This window comes from Anabrus simplex, chromosome 2 (assembly GCF_040414725.1).
Source record: "Anabrus simplex isolate iqAnaSimp1 chromosome 2, ASM4041472v1, whole genome shotgun sequence".
NCBI classification, from domain to species: Eukaryota; Metazoa; Arthropoda; class Insecta; order Orthoptera; family Tettigoniidae; genus Anabrus; species Anabrus simplex.
In genome coordinates this window covers 680,298,405-680,312,754 of record NC_090266.1, presented here as the reverse complement: position 1 = coordinate 680,312,754, position 14,350 = coordinate 680,298,405, and the positions used below count along the sequence as shown (strand labels likewise).

Below are 14,350 nucleotides of genomic sequence, written 5' to 3'. Positions count from 1 at the left end.
CTGTAATGAATGCACAGATGTAAGACTTCCTAAGTGTTTCAATTTAGCTAGCGAGGCTTCCCGTCACTATGAGCTCAGAGGGGACTTCATCAGATGACTATCGATTCCAAGTGAAATTTATTTACTGAAGGTGATAACTGGACTATAACTGAATATCCTGTTATCCTCCCTCAACAACTCAACAAACAAGAGGACGACAATTATTATTATTATTATTATTATTATTATTATTATTATTATTAGCTGTTGTACCCGTTATTGATAGGACAATCATTTAGCATGTGCATTCAGTACAGTGTTTGTGCATTTTATGCATCAATTATTATTGTCGCCTAAAACAATCGTGACATCACAAAACAAGAATAAATAACCTTACCCTATATAGACATTGGCAGATAAACATAATCTTCGCGATAAATTCACCCTTCATTAATTTCACACCCAATCAAATCAGATTCCAACAAGAATAGTCTATATGATACGTATCTACTTATCTTACGGTATTCATCTAGTATTTATGATCACTGCAGTTAGGTCGTGACGTCCTCCAACTCAATGTCCGCAGCCCTGAAGATGGTTTTCCGTGGTTTCCCATTTTTTTTTTGCTAGGGGCTTTACGTCGCACCGACACAGATAGGTCTTATGGCGACGATGGGATAGGAAAGGCCTAGGAGTTGGAAGGAAGCGGCCGTGGCCTTAATTAAGGTACAACCCCAGCATTTGCCTGGTGTGAAAATGGGAAACCACGGAAAACCATCTTCAGGGCTGCCGATAGTGGGATTCGAACCTACTATCTCCCGGATGCAAGCTCACAGCCGCGCGCCTCTACGCGCACGGCCAACTCGCCCGGTGTTTCCCATTTTAACACCAGGTAAATGCTGGGGCTGTACGTTAATTAAGGCCATGACCGCTTCCTTCGCACTGCTAGCACTTTCTTATCCCATTGTCACCATAAGACATATATGTGTTAGTACGGCGTAAAGTGTCTAGTAGTATTTCCATCTGATGATCACGACATTAAATGCACTGTAAGAGCTAAACGTCTTTAAGAAAAAACGCAGCTGTTTAATTTTTCGGACAGACAAAATATATAGATGATATATAATCTACCCCCCATCGGCTGCCCTTAAGATGTGTTTCTTTTGTACGTGCGAATATTGACAATTTCTGGTATTTTCTGCTATTATTATTATTATTATTTTAACTGGACCCTTGTACAAAGAGACAGAGTGATAGCAATTGTCATTATTACCCTGGAAATAATATTTGAACATGAAAAGAAGGAAGTTCGGAAAGAGATTTATTTGACTGCCTACACATTGTGGTTGGTCTATGGGCCATATCCAGCTCTTTATAACATTTTAACCGGACTTCGGAAATATTTAGAATATTACTAAGTTATTACAGTAAATCAAATTACCCGCACTCCACCTATAACAAGTAGTCTGCTGATAACCGACAGTCAGTTTCATTCATCACCTAACTTCCAAATTTTCTACTCATCCATACCATTCTGCATCGGATATTATATCAAATATCGGTTTTAATCGGAGAAGTGTACTCCTTTCCTCTGTATCTTGGGAAGAATGAGTTTGTGACTGAAAAATATTTTCTTCATCTCGTGAACATATCAACTAACTTTAATTTGGTTCACACGTTGAAAACCATGAGATCACACGAGCCTACGTCAGGATTACTGGAAAAATGGAAACAGGAAATACTGTAGTTTAAGGATACCTTGAAGCCACCTACTTCTGGACCCATCCGGGTCTGTGTTTTCTCAACGCCTTAGTCAGAGATAAACATTCTTGGAGAAAATATAACAGGCCCGAGTCAAAGTATGTTGAAATATCGTTCTGCTTCATATACATTACAATAGGGATGATTTTTTATAGTGGCTTTAAGTCGCACCGACACAGATAGGTGTTATGGAGACGATGGGATAGGAAAGGGCTAGGAGTTAGAAGGAAGCGGCCGTGGCCTTAATTAAGGTACATTTGCCCGGAGTGAAAATGGGAAACCACGGAAAACCATCTTTAGGGCTGCCGACAGTGGGATTCGAATCCACTATCTCCCGGATGCAAGCGCAGAGCTGCGCGCCCCTAACCGCGCGGCCAACTCGCCCGGTAGGGATGATTTCAACACCTCCACAGTCATAACAAGAGTTATGACAAAAATACTTCAGTAACCACAGTCATCAGTTTGGTATTTTCCAGACATTTAACTTCACGTCTCCAAGAAACCTTGCTAATTAAGTTTTTACACGTAAGCTGTTTCTCTCTTCCTCACGAATCGCGGCTCCGTCATCCTCCTACGTCATCGCATAAGTGAAATGACATGTGGCCACAACTGCTCAAAACTTACCTATTGTCAGCATTGGCTAATCCCCTACTTCTCCACTCAGTGCACGGACAATTCTTATAGAGTGCTGTCTCCCACAAATGAATAATTGAAATATACCCAATGTTGCCCGATATCAAAGAACTCTCCCCTGACCTAACTCCAGTTACGAGAGCAATTGGATTTAGAACTGAGTTGTTCGGAGATGCGGATGTTAAACAAGAATGGTTGACCCTCAATATAGGTTTTGCTAGAATATTTTCAATTCATTCGGCAACTGGTGCAACATTATAGTTGTTTCCTAATCCAGGAGTCCTCTCCGATCCTACGTCTTAAACGTTAAAGGAAAATAGGAACAATTATGTAAAAGTTCCAACCTTTTTTTTTTCTTTTTTTGACTGCTTTGTAGGCCTAGACTAAGATTTACCCCAAAATAAACTGAAACAACGATCGCTTTTTGAAAAATCCATCCCGCTATCTGAAAGAATGCCTACAGTATCTGTCAAAAAGCATTATACCAGAAAGGGAAATTGTCCTTCACCCCAAGTTACTGTGGACATGAGGCAGCTTCATGAGTTATCAGAGCAGAGAGGTTCTTTCTTTGAAACTATTTTCTGTAAACAAACTGTGAAAGCAATGCATTTACTCCAAACATTCACGTTTTTCCCTACCGATCGGAGTGGCCGCGCGTGTTAATGCCCTACGACTATAGAGCAAAGATGTGCATTCGGGAGACGAGTGGGGTCGAAATCCACTGTCGGCTGTCCTGGGAATGGTTTTCGGTGGTTTTCCATTTCCACTTCCAGGCATATGCTGGGACAGTTCCTACTCATAGGCCACAGCCGGATCCTTCCTTTTCCTTATCCTATTTCATTCACCATTATTCACTTCATCTTCATTGGGTCCTCAACTGTAGTTGCGTCAGGAAGGGCACCCGGCTGTTAAATCATGCCCCATAAATTCATTTCACCTCATCCCCGACCCCATATCAGGACATGGGACTAAGATGTAGACATAAATACATGTTTTATCTAATCAACACAGCGGGCGCCTGCGAAACTTGAGTGTAGGCCACCCAATGTACTGCTCGTATTCTTCCAAGAGAGATGGTATGCAACAAATTTATTTTTTCTAGGCATCTAATAGCCTCATTAGCTCCCTTTGTGGATAAGTGGTAGAGTGCTGGCCTCTGGATCCCAAGAACGCGAGTTCAAATCCGTCAGAGGCAGTTGGATCCTTGAAGGACGGGAAGGAGTCCATTCGGTACTCCACGTCGTACGATGTCGGCGTGTAAGAGATCCCTGATAACATATTCGATATTTATCCGGCACAATTAATTAGAAAATAAGCCATTTTCATCCAAAGAAATTTAAAATTCAGCCAGAGATCGCCCAAGATAGATCCGGACCGGGCGAGTTGGCCGTGCGCGTAGAGGCGCGCGGCTGTGAGCTTGCATCCGGGAGATAGTAGGTTCGAATCCCACTATCGGCAGCCCTGAAAATGGTTTTCCGTGGTTTCCCATTTTCACACCAGGCAAATGCTGGGGCTGTACCTTAATTAAGGCCACGGCCGCTTCCTTCCAAATCCTAGGCCTTTCCTATCCCATCGTCGCCATAAGACCTATCTGTGTCGGTGCGACGTAAAGCCCCTAGCAAAAAAAAAAAAGATAGATCCGGTTCACTCTACCATCTGGTGGTCCAGTAAAGAAGGAACGTTTAAATTGACTCACAATTAGCCTTAATGGCGTCAACTTAAACACGATTGCATACGGTAGCTGGGGCCATACGATTTTAATATACGATACAATGCGATTATTATAATAATAATTATCATTATTTATAAATCCGGAGCTTCCCTACTGGAGAACTTACGTAGTCCTATATTTAAGAACGGTGTGTTATCGTTGTTAATATTTTTCTGTGTTTGCAGCAGTGTACGGGTGTTTGTCATGACGGTATGGGCAGGGCTGGTGACTTTTCGTAATAGCAATACTGCGCAAGATGCTTATAAAGGTTTATGTCGCTACTTATTATTTTTCATTTTTCACGACCTGTAAACCGCTTTTCATGTTGTTTTGAAACGAGATAAAATACGAAATGTATACTAAAATGTGATATGAAGGCGAAACTGATTAATTTTTCAAATAAAAATTCACTTGCATTCCTTATTTTTCTTCTGGAAACTTAAACCGAGTAGTTCATGCTGCATTACCCTGCCTACGAATGCCGTTGGCTGTTAACCTCAAAAACCCAGAGTTTTCTCAAACAGCTCCCCAATGTATTTGGGTCTCACCAAGATTGTGTATGCTCAAAGATATTTCCGTAAATACAGTTTAATTGTAAGTGATAGGAGTTATGCTCTATGATTTCTTTAAATAGTTTCGTTGATTCATGAACTCAACTGAAGTCAATTTTGTATATCTTTTTATTACATTAATATAAATATGTTTCGCTTTAGCCTGTACAAATTAAAAAAGTGTACTATTTTATTATGCTTCATGCATTTTATTTTACTAACAGTTCTGTGTAAATGTGATGCAGTTAGCAAGAGATACTACCTATTTATAAAAAATAAGTCAAATTATATATTTTCTCAATTTTTACATGTCAGCGAGCGAGTTAGCCGTGCGGTTATGATCAAGCAGCTGTGATCTTCCATTCGGCAGATAGTGGGTTCGAACACCACTGTCGACAGCCCTTAAAATGGCTTTCCGTGGTTTCCTCTTTCCACACCAAGCTGTACCTTAATTAAGATCACAACCGCTTCCATCCCACTCCTATCCCATCGTCGCCATAAGACCTATCTGTATCGGTACAACGTAAAGCAAATTGAAAAAAATCACCGTGTCAAATAAACAAACTGTAGGAACCTTTACATTTCGAGAAGACTTTGCTCTGCGTCCTCAGAAGAGATACACCTCCGACCACGACTACGATTGTTCTATCGTGAATAATTCCTACAGTCCATTCATTTAATTGAAACGAAAAAAACAAAAGATTATCATGTCTAATAATACGAGCGGTGAAGGCATAAATCTAAATAATAATAATAATAATAATAATAATAATAATAATAATAATAATAATAATAATAATAATAATAATAACAGCTTCATACTATAAAACTATTGTTCACTTACTGGTTTTCATAGATGGGAGTACTGGTGGGTGAAGCCACGCTGCTGTATGGGTCTTCTCCGCCAATACTGCTACAACTGCTACTGCATTCAGACTCGGGGAACCCCTGCACTGGGTTGGCTACTTCAGAATCTGAGTCTAAGTCCGAATCTGAATCCGAATGCTCTCCCTGCTGGTCAAAATCCCAGCACACGTCAGCTGCAGGAGGAACGCTCCCAGGCTGCCAAGACACGTCTTCGCCGTCCTTCTGAAACATTACACCAAAGCTCTTGTTAGCAATCTTACAATGACAAACTTGAACAATCAGATTCTTAGTTCAGAATGGCAGGAACGGATTTCGTTGGGTGGAAATACACTGACTGACAGAGCAAATGCAACACCAAGAAGGAGTGGTCAGAACTTTATGCCAATTGCAGGGTAGACTGACGTCACTGAGGTATGCTCATGATGTGAAATGCGCCGCTGTGCTGCGCACGTAGCGAACGATAAATGGGACACGGCGTTGGCGAATGGCCCACTTCGTACCGTGATTTCTCAGCCGACAGTCATTGTAGAACGTGTTGTCGTGTGCCACAGGACACGTGTATAGCTAAGAATGCCAGGCCGCCGTCAACCGAGGCATTTCCAGCAGACAGACGACTTTACGAGGGGTATGGTGATCGGGATGAGAAGGGCAGGTTGGTCGCTTCGTCAAATCGCAGCCGATACCCATAGGGATGTGTCCACGGTGCAGCGCCTGTGGCGAAGATGGTAGGCGCAGGGACATGTGGCACGTGCGAGGGGTCCAGGCGCAGCCCGAGTGACGTCAGCACGCGAGGATCGGCGCATCCGCCGCCAAGCGGTGGCAGCCCCGCACGCCACGTCAACCGCCATTCTTCAGCATGTGCAAGACACCCTGGCTGTTCCAATATCGACCAGAACAATTTCCCGTCGATTGGTTGAAGGAGGCCTGCACTCCCGGCGTCCGCTCAGAAGACTACCATTGACTCCACAGCATAGACGTGCACGCCTGGCATGGTGCCGGGCTAGAGCGACTTGGATGAGGGAATGGCGGAACGTCGTGCTCTCCGATGAGTCACGCTTCTGTTCTGTCAGTGATAGTCACCGCAGACGAGTGTGGCGTCGGCGTGGAGAAAGGTCAAATCCGGCAGTAACTGTGGAGCGCCCTACCGCTAGACAATGCGGCATCATGGTTTGGGGCGCTATTGCGTATGATTCCACGTAACCTCTAGTGCGTATTCAAGGCACGTTAAATGCCCACCGCTACGTGCAGCATGTGCTGCGGCCGGTGGCACTCCCGTACCTTCAGGGGCTGCCCAATGGTCTGTTTCAGCAGGATAATGCCCGCCCACACACTGCTCCCATCTCCCAACAGGCTCTACGAGGTGTACAGATGCTTCCGTGGCCAGCGTACTCTCCGGATCTCTCACCAATCGAACACGTGTGGGATCTCATTGGACGCCGTTTGCAAACTCTGCCCCAGCCTCGTACGGACGACCAACTGTGGCAAATGGTTGACAGAGAATGGAGAACCATCCCTCAGGACACCATCCGCACTCTTATTGACTCTGTACCTCGACGTGTTTCTGCGTGCATCGCCGCTCGCGGTGGTCCTACATCCTACTGAGTCGATGCCGTGCGCATTGTGTAACCTGCATATCGGTTTGAAATAAACATCAATTATTCGTCCGTGCCGTCTCTGTTTTTTCCCCAACTTTCATCCCTTTCGAACCACTCCTTCTTGGTGTTGCATTTGCTCTGTCAGTCAGTGTATAATTAGCAGTTTGGCTTAGGCTGACGACTTGGTCTTAATGGCAGACTGTGTTGAAAGGTCCCCAGTCTGTTATGAAATGTGTTGGAGCGAGTATGATATGACAATTAGCATTTCCAAGACTAAAATGTCTATAGGGAATGAACCTAAGAAAACTGAATGTCTGGTAGGGAAAATGCAACTGGGAAAGGTGGATCATATAAAGTTTTTAGGATGTGTATTCTCGCAGGATGGCAGCAATGAGCAAAGTTAAAGTAGTGAGGTCGCAGTTGTGATCAGCATTATTCTGTAGGAAAGAAGTGAGCACCCGGACAGAACTACGCTTACCTCGGTCTGGTTTTACTGTACCAGAGTGAAGGCTGGGTTGACTCAGGATATCTTCTTTATAAGTTGGAAGTAAGGGACTTGAAGGTAGCGAGAACGATTACTGGCACAGACAGGTGAGAATAATGACAGGAGGGAACTCGAAATGAGGAAATACATGCTAAGTTAGATAAAATCGATGGATGATACTGTGTACAAACCGGCTTCGATTGTACGGTCACGTGAGGGGAATGGAGGAAGATAGGGTTCCTTGGAGAATAATGGACTTGGATATAGACGGTAAGAGACGAAGAGGGACACCAAGGAAACGATTATTAGACTCAGATCTTAATGATTTAATGATGAGAAGTGTGGAACTAAACGAGGCGTCAACGCTGGTTAGAAATATGGAATTTTAGAAGCTGTTAGTCAATTTGCGGAGGCTTGCGGACTGAACGCTGAAAAAGTTAACAATGTAGCAAGTAGGTGTGAGCTTATCCTGTGTGTATGTATCTACATCTACATTCGAAAATAGGGAAGAATATTGTATGACAAACAGAAAACACTGATTGAATAAATAATGACTCGTTCAATGTAAGCCCAGATTCCCTAGATTCGATTTCCGGCTCTCTCACAGATTTAAGAAAAGTCTGAGGACCTGGAAGAGTAGTGAATCAGTAATCCCCGACGTAGTCGTGCTTGGTTTACTCTTCCAAATGGAGCCGTATCATAACGGCCGTGCCCTTTCCGATCTTAGGTCCAGCTAGGTAAGGTTATACACACCAGGACGTGGTGGCACAGGTTATCAGACACATTTGTCACAAAATAATTCAATCGGTTATTTGAGAAACCACACATGTCCATTTTTAGCCAAAAAGGGTTTGATGCCGACGTTATAATACTGTAATATATACAGTGTATGTTTTAGAGACAAAACACACACGACCACCTCTTTGTCAGAGTATAATCTTATTTCGTGTGGGTATTGCTAGCCTTGTGCAACAAAATGAATGCCAAAATTCTGAACATTTTCTGATTTTTCTTTTAACAACGTCTGTTACTCAAGCGTTTTTTCTAGCAAGGGCACGTAAGCATTGCTCCGGATGTACTGCAGTCTATACGCTTGTTGCATTACTATAGTTAATTAAAGTTACATAGGTGCAACATCTCTGTTAACCGTAGACCAGAGATAACCAATTCAATAATTTGTAACCATGACGCCCAAAGCCCTCTGAAAGAAGCAAGAAGGGTTTGAAGGGTTTGAATATACTCATTATATATATAGTATGTTATTATTCACCCTACCTGATTTAAGAAGGCTTTAATTTGGTACCTTATAGTACACCTTGGGTAACAGTGAGTGGATTACGGATCTGTCAGCAGGATAGCTTGGGAATTGAAAACCTCGATATATTTCTGAACTGAGCCATTTTCCCTGCTTTCAATAACTGTCCTTTTTAAATCTGACAGCCAGTCTGTTTCACGTGGCACTATTTCCTCCCGTTTCTGAATCCTTCCTTCCTCGTGAACTTAAAACATTTCTTTCCTTTCTGAGGTCTTTAATCGACCTCACTCTAAGAACATCGTCATTCTCAGGGTTCAATAATCTCGCAGTCAGCCAATAATAATATTAATAATAATAATAATAATAATAATAATAATAATAATAATAGTAATAATAATAATAATAATAATAATTGTACCGGGGGTACACCTTCTCCGGCCAGTTGAACTGCGCGCCTTATGGCCATCTATGAAATCTAACTTGAACTGATGTAGTACTAAATAGTTTGGTTTTCAACTGATAGATGTCTCTACCACAGGTTTAATTGCTCCATCTTGCGGGGTAGACTATAATTATTCAATAAACTTGTAATTTTGAGGTTTATAATCTGGTTCTTAGGATTTTTTGTTATGTATCAAAGTTGTCTACACTTCTGTTAGTTCCTTCTTCAATTGTAATCAACCTATCGGAAATTTACAAATATTATCTCTAGCCTATTAAAATTGGGGGTGTGTACAGGAACCCAGCCTATCAGTGAAGATTTTTGGAATCGTCCCCTCAAAAATACTATAAAAGCTGGGCGCTTTAGGGCCGTGTTGTCATCTTCATCGCTCCAGTTTATAGAGTGCAGCGTGTTATTCGGAGGCAGGGGCCGCGGTCGGCTTTTGGAAGGCCCAGCAAAACAAGGTAATGGCAAGATTTTCATAACATGTGATAGCACCGGCAGATAGCTTGAGGGGAACGTTTCAAACCTTTCTTATTTGGTGTAAATTTCTAAACCTGGTGGTTTAAATGTAGAATTTTCGGCCAGTCTGAGGACTCTGTTCTATTCCCTACTGGGAAACCGTAATGTAAGGGAAAAAAGAGCGATTTCCCTCCGCTGATTCCCATTCAGCTTGGTATGGGGTGACTAAAGTTTCTAATCCTCTACAATAATATTTTGGTATTTAATGTTTCTCATTTAGCCACCCCCGTGTACAACAGGCTTAACCTCTGTATCATTGGGCCATAAGCCAACTTACGGTTTAAAAATATTTCTAGAAGGAGTGCAAGTGTTTCGCCTCCTAGCCTTTTGTTCATGGGCAATCATGTTAAACCTTTTCTTTTTAAATTAAGGCCATTTAGTATGGGCAATCATTGCCCCTGCTTATTCGGTAATTGTTTCGGGAACAGTGGGGAAAATACTTTAATTATGAACAACCGATAGGTTGCCTCTGTGAGGCTGGACAAGGATATAGTTGGAGCGCAGACTTCTACAAAGGGTATTTTCCTGGAGCTTTCTAGCTCTTATAAATTTTGTACCTGCCAAGAGCAATCCAGCTCTTTTTTGTGAAAATTAGTATTTCTAAATCTCTGAAATTTCGTACATGATTTTTTAGACTTTAAGTCATTGTTGTTAGAGCTGACGAGCTTAACTTGTTATTGTTTATTCAGATTTTTTATTTAACAAAGTTTACATTCCAGAAAAAGGAAAGAAATTAAATTTCAAATTTTCGTAGTGTTAAGTTCTACTCTTGTTAATTACTTGTCCACCCATTCACCCCTCATGCTTCTTACACCTCTGTGATGCACGATATTTCTGTAATAATAATAATAATAATAATAATAATAATAATAATAATAATAATAATAATAATAATAATAATAATAATCATAATAATAAGCCGAGCGAGTTGGCTACGCGGTAGGTGTCGTGTAGCTGTAACCCTCCATTCGGGAGACTGCGGATTCGAACCCCACCGTCTGTCTGTCTGTAGCCCTGAAGAGATTTTCCAAGGATTCCCATTCTTACACTAGGAGAATACTGAGGCTGTATTCTAATTAAGACCACGACCTCTCCCTTCCTAGTCCTAACCCTTTCTTCTACATTCGTTGCCGAAAGTCTACATGTGATGTTAAAGAATACAATTCTTCGTTTCCTTCTTTCCTAGCGTTTAGTCCCGCATGTGTTCCTTGATGCAGTCCAACCATCGCTTGTTGGGTCGACTCAGCATCGAGAATCTCCATGATCAAATTGTAGGATTGTATGTGTCGTGGAGTGTGAGGACTTCGGACGACATGATCATGCCATCTAAGGCGTGCTTCTCGCATCTTCTGTGGAATAGGTGCCACTCTCAATCGCCTTCGGACACCGATATTTCTGACATGGCGCAATCTTTTAAGACCCAGTGACCAACGTAACATTTTTATCCCCATGCCATGTAGAACTCGCTCGTGCTTTTCTGTTGTAGGCCAGAATTTCATACCCATAGAGTGCAACTCGTCGGACCATGGATTTCTAGTCTTTTCCTTTCAGGCGAGTGGGAATTTTCTTGTCACATAGCACACCGGTGACCTGACGCCATTTCAGCCATGTAGCATTTACTTACTCGTGCTCGGATGTCTGGTAATGCCCCTCCGTTTGAGGTGGTAAGTAATCCACGGTACTATATGAAATGGCGTCTGGCTTTTAGTGCCGGGATATCCCAGGACGGGTTCGGCTCGCCAGGTGCAGGTCTTTTGATTTGACGCCCGTAGACGACCTGGGCGTCGTGATGAGGATGAAATGATGATGAAAACAACACATACACCCAGTCCCCGTGCAAGGGAAATTAACCAATGATGGTTAAAATTCCCGACCCTGCCTGGAATCGAACCCGGGACCCCTGTGACCAAAGGTCAGCATGCTAACCATTTAGCCATGGAGCCGGACTTTGGTACATTGGAACGCAGCAATAGTCAGGCATTGTAGTTTTTCTGTTACTTTTGTAGTCGTTACTTTGTATTGAAGATTGAACAGCGCAAAACCACTTCTGTCAGCTAAGTAGCTCCCATTAAAAACACAACAAAATAAATTACGAACGAAAAGCACATATCGTCTACCACTCGTCAGACATATGTTCGTAGTGTTTGAGTACACCTCTATTAGCGTGGATTTCAACCTTTGGACATGTGGTTTCCTGGCAACACTGTGTATAACATACACATAACTCTTCATCTCAAACAGTTTGACGGACTCACATCACAGACTTCCTGTTTTGTCGCCTAGACCTGTTCTCCTTCATTAAATCTGAAGAAGTCATGTGTGCACGTATGTCCCGTACGTTCGCTGGTCTGAAACTTCAAGAGCAACAGCCCGGAAAATTCTTCTGACAGCGATCCAGGGCAGGACCACAGAGAAGAAACAAGTATTTCAGACATAGAGAGTGGTCGGATTCGGCCCAGCAAACGCATAATCACGCGAAAGCCTGCATTAAAATTGCCATTATACAGAAACTTACGCTCTATTTGCTCAGTCTGCTAGGCTACTTGAAGTTTACTGTGTTCAAACTCAACTCCCACTCTGGTTCACTTACATGTTACGTCTCGATTTATTTGTGATAATGATTTTTTTTTACAGGTTGCTTTACGTCGCACCGACATAAATAGGTCTTATGGCAACGATGGGACAGGAAGGGCCTAGGAGTGGGAAGGAAGCGGTCGTGGCCTTAATTAAGGTAGAGTCTGGTGTGAAAATGGGAAACCACGGAATACCATCTTCAGGGCTGCCGACAGTGGGGTTCGAACGCACTATCTCCCGAATACTGGAAACTGGCCGCGCTTAAGCGACTGCAGCTATCGAGCTCGGTATAATGAGAATTTATGACCTACGTCCAGCTGCATAGTGTACTTGGTTAGCCACTCGCTCGTATGCTCAAGTTTGCAGTATCGAATTCTGGTTCATTCGGTTGACATTTCAGGTAGATTAAATGCCAGAGAACCGTGGCAGTAGATTAACTGGTATGTTAAAGAACCCTCTTTCAGAGCAAAATTACGGCATCCCGGTGCCTCTTAAAATAGGCAGTAGTCGAAGGAATATTAACCACATATTATTATTATTATTATTATTATTATTATTATTATTATTATTATTATTATTATTATTATTATTATTATTGCTGGGCTAAGTGGCTCAGACGGTTGAGGCGCTGGTCTTCTGACGCCAACTTGGCAGGTTCGATCCTGGCTCAGTCCGGTGGTATTTGAAGGTGCTCAAATACGTCAGCCTCGTGTCGGTAGATTTACTGGCACGTAAAAGAACTACTGAGGCAGTAAATTCCGGCACCTAGGCGTCTCCGAAAACCGTGAAAAAGTAGTTAGTGGACGTAAAGCAAATATTATTATTGTTATTATTATTATCATGTTGATATCTGTTGAAAAAACAATATAATTATTTGTTAGGTATTTACTTACCTATGTGTTTATTGTTGCCCAGTCAGTAATCAAATTTAAACCAAATGGAAGTTCTTAATTTAAGGGATCAGTTACAATAAAACAAAGAAGCACTCACGGCGTGTTCACCTTCCGAGGGGAAGTCAAATGGAGTTCACTGGTTGGCAAACCTAACCATTTAGTCTCATTTATTGCCGAGGTTATTCATAGTGTAAGCCTTTATTTTAATCCCACGGGTGTCTCCATAGTCAGAAGATGGAAGTACCGCTGTTAATAACACTGTAATAGTTTTGATTTACAAGACCATGGGAGCAGCGCTTTTAACAGTAGTCTCAGTTTCGAGGTGCTAGGAGATGGATGAAGAGCCATGGTAGTGACATCTGCTTCTAACTGAAAACTGGGACAGTTTTGTTAACGGCACTTGTTCCATCTCCTTGCAACTCAAAACTAAACCAGTACTGTTAACAGCCACGTGATCGAAACCTGATCCGGTACAGTAGATGGTCATAAAAGAGAGAGGGAGTCCTTTGACATTTAAAAAAATATCATACGATCGAATTGTAAACCTTTTTCAAGTTGATAATGATAGTCACTCTTCATCATCATCATCTGTTTACCCTCCAGGTTCGGTTTTTCCCTCGGACTTGGCGAGGGATCGCACCTCTACCGCCTCAAGGGCAGTGTCCTGGAGCTTCAGACTCTTGGTCGGGGGATACAACTGGGGAGTATGACCAGTACCTCGCCCAGGCGGCCTCACCTGCTATGCTGAACAGGGGCCTTGTGGAGGGATGGGAAGATTGGAAGGGATAGGCAAGGAAGAGGAAAGGAAGCGGCCGTGGCCTTAAGTTAGGTACCATCCCGGCATTCGCCTGGAGGAGAAGTGGGAAACCACGGAAAACCACTTCCAGGATGGCTGAGGTGGGAATCGAACCCACCTCTACTCAGTTGACCTCCCGAGGCTGAGTGGACCCCGTTCCAGCCCTCGTACCACTTTTTCAAATTTCGTGGCAGAGCCGGGAATCGAACCCGGGCCTCCGGGGGTGGCAGCTAATCACGCTAACCACTACACCACAGATAGTCACTCTTACGAACTGTAAACCTTTT

General features: G+C 42.8%; 1 protein-coding gene across 1 annotated transcript in view; it reads right to left on the bottom strand.

Annotated features, from left to right (window-relative positions):
* Positions 1-14,350, bottom strand: part of LOC136864362 (myosin-4) — a 635,412-nt gene that overhangs the window by 355,583 nt on the left and 265,479 nt on the right. Inside the window, exon 3 of the mRNA XM_067141261.2 lies at positions 5,480-5,724. The gene's annotated coding sequence lies outside the window, so the exon portion shown is untranslated. The remainder of the gene's footprint in view (positions 1-5,479; positions 5,725-14,350) is intronic.